An 8,237-nucleotide genomic window follows, 5' to 3' on the forward strand; every position below is an offset into this window, starting at 1 on the left:
AGGGCATTATGTTTGACTCTCTTTTTAGGGTCTTTACACTTAGAATTTGGCAAAGGTGTCTAAATCAATGTTTTAGCCCTAAGTATCATGTTTCCATATCATATTGGCACATCTCAAATGGAATTTCCTAGTGGGAGTTATGGCCAAATGAACACACGGGTATCAAATGGCAATCTGGGTTCAACTTAACATTTTCCAGATTTCAATTCCTAAATTTGGCTAATTTTTTCCCTAGGATGCAATGGTTTTTAGAGCTTGGTCAAAACATAAAAATTGTTGTACTATGTCTTATAAAACTTTTGGCACTAGTTTCACTCAATTTACAGCTTTGGAGACCAAGTTATGGCATTTTTGCCAAAACTGGTCAAGCATACCAAAGGAACAGTATTTTGGACAATTTCTGGGTTGGCTGTTTTAGTGACTCAACTTGTGCTAACAATTTGATTTGGTTAAAGGCAAAACTGGGTCAAGTGGTCTTCATGAAATGTGTAGCCCTATGTCTAAGGTTTCCATTGATGTAATTTTAGGTTATTTGGGACCAGTATAGAGAGAGTTATGACCAAATGAACACGTACTGTTCATTTGGTCATTTCTGGGTTTTAGTGTTTGGTCATCCGGGTTTGGGTAGAGAATTAGTCATGATTTTGACAGAACTTAGGTAGGGTTCCTTCTTGAAAAATGAAGGTTTGGATGTCCCAAAACACCTCCAATTGGCCTCATACCAATTGGGGCAACACAAAGGGAGATATGGAAATAAAAATTTACTGGATTCAACAACAACACAACCTACAAAAAATTCACACTCCCAATTTCAATCTCTTCTTCCAAACTCTAAATAATCATATATGGCACTTCTATAAGCATCAATCTCAACTCAACCAAGTTAATTTCAAGCATTTACATAAAGTCCCTATATCATATACATAAACCCTAATTCCAATCACCCAATTTACACAAACTTAACTCTTTTACACTTCTTATCATATCTACTATTCAAACATCCTTATGGAACCATTTTTCATCATTTAAAAACAGCAAACCTCACCAAATTCATGGCTGCCAAAATTAGGGTTCTTCAATTTCTTTTTATTTGTTTTCATTTTCATGGAATACTCACTCATCTCATCATTCTTACAAGATTTAAAGAAGAGAGGGAGTGGTATTTTTGCACTTACCTTGTGACCCAACTTGCAAACTTCAATTTCTCTTCTTCAAATGGGTATCTAAAGCTTTCTTAGGGTGTGGGGAGTATTTTTAATAAAGAGTGTAATGGGTTTTGGTGAGGAAATGAGGGAGAAATCAAGCTTGGAGCTTGAATGACAATGGTGGAAATGAGGGACCAAGGGTGGGTGGCAACTTGAGGGAGAGAGAGAGAAAGAGTGGAGAAGAAGATGGTGTTTGGTGGCTTTTGTCTCTTATGGCTATATATATATATATATATATATATACATATACATTTATGTGCACTTAAATTTTTTTTTTTTAAATGCCATAAGTCTTTTTATTTTCCTTTCTTTTCTTTTCTTTCCTTTTCTTCTTCTTTCTCTCATCATTTTCCAAATTCAAATTCATAAATTTATTTTATTTTAATTATTTTATTTCCTAATTTTAATTTGACATTTAGGTCAAAATTCACCTCTAAGGGTGAAATAACCAAAATGCCCTTCATGGTGCTCATCGGGTTATTTTTATTATTTTATTAGTTTAAGTGTATTCCCAAACAGTCTGACTGTCCGAACAGACATTAGTAGTCGGAACAGTTGAATGTACATACTACCTACAGTGAGGGCATTACATGAGCATTAAATGCTCGCGAAGTCCCAAGCGACGCATCGGTTAGTGGAATTGGGTTACTTCCTTGACACGTCGCAAGAAGGATCCAGAAATATAATAAAAAATCAAATAAATGAGATCGGCTAACTAAAGTCATCAAATGGAATAAATTTCCAAGCTTAGGGATCGGCGAATAGCGATAAGATCGGATGCACTTGTCAGAGATCAGAAAAAAATAATGCGATAACAAAACAAAAACATTTAAATAAAAATCTCGTTTCATTTCCAAAAGATCAGATTACATCATTTGGGTGATCTCAAAAGATCAGATTACATTATTGGGGCGATCTCAAAAGATCGGATTACATCATTTGGGCGATCTCTAAAGATCAGCACTACATCTTACCTAGTAGTGACCTATGTCAAAGCCTAGTCTTGTGGCTGAATCAAAAGATGTGTTTGATCAAAAAGCCAGCCACAAGTGTCGGATAGATGTGCAGCGCAGATAGGGTGACTATGACTCTCATAATAGTGAGCGGAGTCATCGCCGATGTCATCGACCAGAACCGAGTTGCAGTCAGAACACCCGATGTGGTGAGGGGCCATTTACTTTTAATATATATGTGGTGTTTGGTTTGGCTATTTACTTTTAATTTTTGATTTAGAATATATTTTTTAATTTATAAGTTAATTTAAAAATAAGTAGCTAGTTGTTTGGTAAGGTTATTTAAAATTAATTTTAAGTAGTTGAAGTATTTAGTTAAAATATAATTAAAAAAAACTTAATTTGTCAAAATGACAAAAAAGGATGCATCATTGAGCATTGTAATTGTTAAAATAAGGATAGTATTGATTTTATTAAAAATTATTAGGATAATATAGTATTTTATTTGGTCATAATATAGTTCTAAAATAAGTAAATAAGTTAAAAGTAAGATTGTCTTACTTATGACTTATTTTAAGTAGTTATTTTAACTTATAAGCCCAATCAAACACTAATCTATATATGACTTATAAGCAGATTTGACCGATTTATAAGCCAAACCAAATATAAAACTTATAAATTTGATTTTTAATTGAAATTCTCTAATAAAAGAAAACTCAACAAATACTTGCTCAATAAATAAATAAGCAAATAAATAAATTACATTTTCATTTTTTTTAAAATAGTTTCATATTTTTATATACTAGGGAAGTGAATTCTATTGTTATTTTAATGAAAACAAAATAAGACTCACTTTTTTTTTTATCTTACATTAAAAAAAAAGGATTAGCAACTGACCAAATCAATTGTTTATCAAATAAAATTGGTTGTTAATCAATTTAGTAACTAATTTAGCAACCAATTTAGACAGTTGCAATAAAATTGGTTGCTAAATCATGTTACAACTAACTGATAAATCGGTTGCTATTAGCAATAGATTTATCAACCAGAAATTGAATCGGTTGCTAAAATAATTAAATTTAAAAAAAATGAAATTTGTTATTAAAAAATATCGATTGCTAGTAGCAACCGATTTAATAATTAAAATTTATTGCTAATAGCAATCGATACATAATCGGTTCTAAAAAAAAAATTAGTGCCTTTAATTTGACAATTTAGCAACTGATTTTCTAATGCTAATTGTTAAAAAAACTATGAAAAAAAAATTAAATTTCTAAATAACATAAAAATTCTCATAAATAAATTATTCTAAAAATTACTAAAATATTATTTATTAATTAAAAATTAGTACTAAAAAATTAATATAAAAATATTATACTAATAATAATTATTAATCAAAATAATAACAAAAAAGTAATAAAAACCAAAAATAATTTACTAACAACAAATATTTATAAAAAGGTAAATTATAATAAAAAATAAATTAAATAAAAAAATGAGACAGAAAAAGTAGATGAAGAAGAAAAATGAGAAATAAAAGATGATAAAGAATAAAATAGATGAGAAAGAAAAAGAAAATAAAGAAAAAAATGAAAAAGAAAAAGGTGATAAAGAAGAAAATAGATGAGAAAGAAAAAAATAATAAAGGAAATAGATTAGATAGAAAAAAAATGATAAACAAAATAGATAATAATGAAAAAGATGATGGAAGAAAAAGAGAGAAAATAAAAGAAAAACAGAAAAAGAAAAATAATAATAATAAACTATTTACTAAGAAAAAAAATAAAAATTTTTACATATAACAACAATAAAGTAAAAAAATTAAAGAAAAATAATTTCACAAAAATAAAAAAAAAATCGCACTATAAGTTTAAATTCACAATTTTTATTGATGAATTTTTATTTCTTACATGATCTCTTTATTATCAATTCTATAAAAAACAACTTCGTTAATAATCATTAAATAATTTAATTAATCCCAATTTGCTGTAGTAGTCCATTCTATTAAAAAAAAATTGCTCTTACAACGCTTGGAGTTGTAATAAGTAATATCAATGTCAATTTTATACGTAAATTAATGATATATATATATATATATATATATATATATATATATATATATATATATATATATATATATATATATATATATATATATATTATTTGTAGAATTTTACCATCTCAATATTTGTTTAGTGATTTTTCTCAAATAATTGCTATAAAATTAAATATTATTTTATATGAAATTTACAAACATAATATAAATTTTTTAAAATTAAAATTTTTTTAAGTAAAATAATATGATATTATTTTAAAAAATAAGTATACTTAAAGCAGAAAGCATAATTATATACTGACTTAAATCAGCTACTAACTATCAGCTATCAGCTACTAACTATCAGCCAACAGTTAAACCAAAAATGCGCTTAATGGAAAATCCTAAACTTACCATACTTGGTTGTTTAAAGATTTAAGAGATTAATATTAGATGGTTGAATTCGGTTTTAATAAAATTTAATGATTTTTTAATTTTTTTTTTAAAATCTGATTATGGTTTAAAATTGAACTAAGCAATGTCAATTCGATTGAAATCTTGAATCAATATAATTTCAATTTCAATTTTAGAATGTGTTTGTCTTAACTTATAAATTAGTTTATAAACTCTAAAAATAAGCTTACCTATTTGTTTCAACATTTGTTGGGTTTATAAAATAAGTTTATATATATATAAACTAGGAAGTCTAACTTTTTATTTTAGTTTTTATAAGTCCCGTATTTATAAAGTTAATTTGGCCAAGTATTTTATCATATTATCCCTCTTTAATTTTTAAAATTTCATTATATATTTCATTTAATATCATTTTTAGTAATTTTAACAATAAATACGTTTGTTAGTTATTCTTTTATTAAATATATTAACTATTTATCAGTCACTTATAAATACTTTAACTAAATATAAAATTGCTTAAAATTTTAAATAGCAATAAACACCCACAGTTGATGCTTAAAATTTAAAAAAACCCATAGAGAAGCAGCTTTTGTAAAAGCCGGTAGTTACAAATAATTGCCTTGGTATCTTTTGCTATATAAAATGGTTAAATCTCAATAATTATTTGATCCAAAACTAAGCAATGAACAATTAGTTCAGATTTGTTATTTAAATTTGATTCTCATAATTAATATTGAGGAAATAATTTTAAATATGCACATCAAACATTAAAAATATGTTTTTAGATTCATCTAAAAGAGATGAATTAATAATCACAACCAAAAACTTCTAGGGAGAGAGGTTTTACCTTTTTGTTAAAAAATCTCTTTCTTCTCTTTATTTTTCATCTTGAATTTTTGTGATGTTTTCCCTCGTTTAATGAAATTATTAAGTGCTTTATTATTGAGATTTTTTTTGAAGAATAGTTTACATGGTGCAAATTTTTCTTTCAATAAAATATCAAATTTTGAAGGTTAACTAATGGAGTTCGTAAAAAAATCATGGAGTTCGTACAAAAGTGGCCTGATGGAATAATTAATTTAAAATTTATGGATATACATTAATATATAATATTTTAAAAGAATATTTTATAAAAATATCTTTAAAATTATACAAAATATATAGATTTTAAAATTATACAATATATATCTTTAAAATCCATTCTCCATGTCTGAGTTATTCTCTCTCTCTCTCAGAAAGGAAAAAAAAAATAGGTGAGTTCTTGTTTCGCACTTTTTAAGTATTGAAGAACTTGAACTATTAAAAAAAAAATTGTCATTGAGTTTAATAAATAATATTTACTATATAAAAAATGGGTTTTGAAAAATAAAGGTTTTTTTTTCTTAAATGTGGATTTATGAATTCAAAATTTGACATGAAATTGTGATTTTATATGATTAAAGTTTAGTAAATGTGAGTTTTGGTACACTGCCTCTTCTCTAAACTCTCCTCCTTCTCTTTCTTTTTCATTTTTTTTGTGAGTTTTTTAGGTGATTATCAGTGAGTACCATCCCCTTTTCATTTCTTTTATTCTCAATAATTTCTAGAACTGTACTTTTAGAGCAAATTAGTGTTTGTAACGCTTCTTAATTACAATCAATATTCATGGTAGAATCAAGCACAAAATAGAGATGATAGAAAATGCCCATTTTAATTATGACAAACATTAAGCTTTAATTTGGAAGAAAAAAAATATTTCAACATTAGTCCAATATTTAATCAAACCATGGACAACAATAACTAATTAAAAATAGGATGCTCCACATATATATTACTATAAATCATATATGTCTCTCACCATGGATTTGGAACTATCCAAAAAGGTGGTGGATCAATCCTCCTTAAATCACACGCATAAAATGGTTTCACAATCTTTTCTTCCAAGCTGAACTTGCCAAGATCATGGCCTCCATACAAGTCATCCTCATTCATCTGATTCCAATTATCGTCAGTAAAATAAATAGAATTCTTTTCAAATCCTGAACAATACTGAGCTGAGAGTGACATTGAATGGTTTCCCTATAGAAACAATACCTTATCCGTCAAATTGTCTACTCCCACCCGTTTTTGCTCACTGGAATCCAACTTGCAAACATGAAACATGAGTGTTTGATATGGGCAAACCAAAGGCCAGGTGCTGTCACCACTCAGAAGATATGCTTCATCAACAACTTTACCTTCTTGATTAACAAAATTCCCTATATACCTTAGCACCAGTAAAAGATCGCTAGATGATTCTGCCAAGTAAGTTTGGCAAGAATGTAAATTTCTGAAACACTTTGTAGCTTCCAACATTTCTCTTGTGGTTGAAGGGTGGATTTCCCTTTTCTTTATTGGCAAAGAAGCATGAAAGTCCCATACTTCAATGGAACTATTGTAACAGCCCAGCCCACTAGTGATATTGTCCGCTCTGGGTCAAAGCCCTCACGGTTTTAAAACGCATCAATAGGGGTTACGAATTGTCAACTTATGAACCCAGCATCTCTCCCGTGTTTTGTCGATGTGGGATTTGCCTAGGGTGTTACAATCCACCCCCCTTATGGGACTCAGCGTCCTCACTGAGGTTTGCCCCACCATCATTCAAGGTTGCACACGGAGCGGCTCTGATACCACAAATGTAATGGCCCGGCCCACTAGTGATATTGTCCACTCTGGGCCGAAGCCCTCACGGTTTTAAAACGCTTCAATAGGGGTTACGAACTGTCAACTTATGAACCCAACATCTCTCCCGTGTTTTGTCGATGTGGGATTTGCCTAGGGTGTTAAAATTATCCCACGTTAATGCATAAAAAAGATCATTATAGTATATGATATCACAGTAGCCTTGAGATGCACCACTGAGAATAGTCCAACCTGAATCTCCTTTCTTATTGAAAGCAAGCCTTGAAAGGTAACCAAAAATTAGTACAACTATATAGTTGTTATCATGAGATGGATCTGAGAGTAAGATAGCTTTGGTGATAAAAACCTTTCTCAAGTCTTGGATGAAGTAGGATTTATTAACTTGAAACATGAACCTCTCAATTATAGGCAGCTGAATTCAAACTTGTGAAAAGGGGTTGAGGAGGAAGGGTTTTGCTTCATTATCCAAAAGCACTAGCCACCCATGAGATGACCCAACACACCAAGCATCATTACTGAACAGATTACCAATGTTCTTGATCTTATATATTTTATTGTCCTCAAGGCTAAAGAAGCAACGAGCATGATGTTCTTGGTTGCCAGGGAGCAGGAGCCATGGTGTTTGACACAAAGAAGAGACATATGATTTTGGGGTAAATTTCATCCATGGTACATGAATTTTAGGGTCGGTAACACTACGTTACATGAATTTTAAAATTTCACTTAAAACCTCATAAACTACAGTAAATGTCACTTTAAATCTCATATAACCTACAATAACCGGTTTAAAGGTAAAAAGATGATGTGGCATGTCCAGGTAAGATTAAGAATCATCTATCCCTTTTTGTCTCTCCTCCAACGTGTGTTACTTCACTCTCTCACTCTTTCATCTACATTTTCTCTCTCTTCAATACAGTAAGTTGTGTCCCTTTAATTTCTTCATCATCAGGCTCATTCTTCATTGCAAAT

General features: G+C 29.1%; 1 pseudogene; it reads right to left on the bottom strand.

Moving 5' to 3' along the window:
- Positions 1-6,440: 6,440 nt before the first annotated feature.
- LOC110649329 (putative F-box protein At4g17565) lies at positions 6,441-7,932 on the bottom strand (annotated as a pseudogene).
- Between the last annotated feature and the right edge of the window lie 305 nt (positions 7,933-8,237).

This window comes from Hevea brasiliensis, chromosome 14 (assembly GCF_030052815.1).
Source record: "Hevea brasiliensis isolate MT/VB/25A 57/8 chromosome 14, ASM3005281v1, whole genome shotgun sequence".
In the NCBI taxonomy this organism is placed as follows: Eukaryota; Viridiplantae; Streptophyta; class Magnoliopsida; order Malpighiales; family Euphorbiaceae; genus Hevea; species Hevea brasiliensis.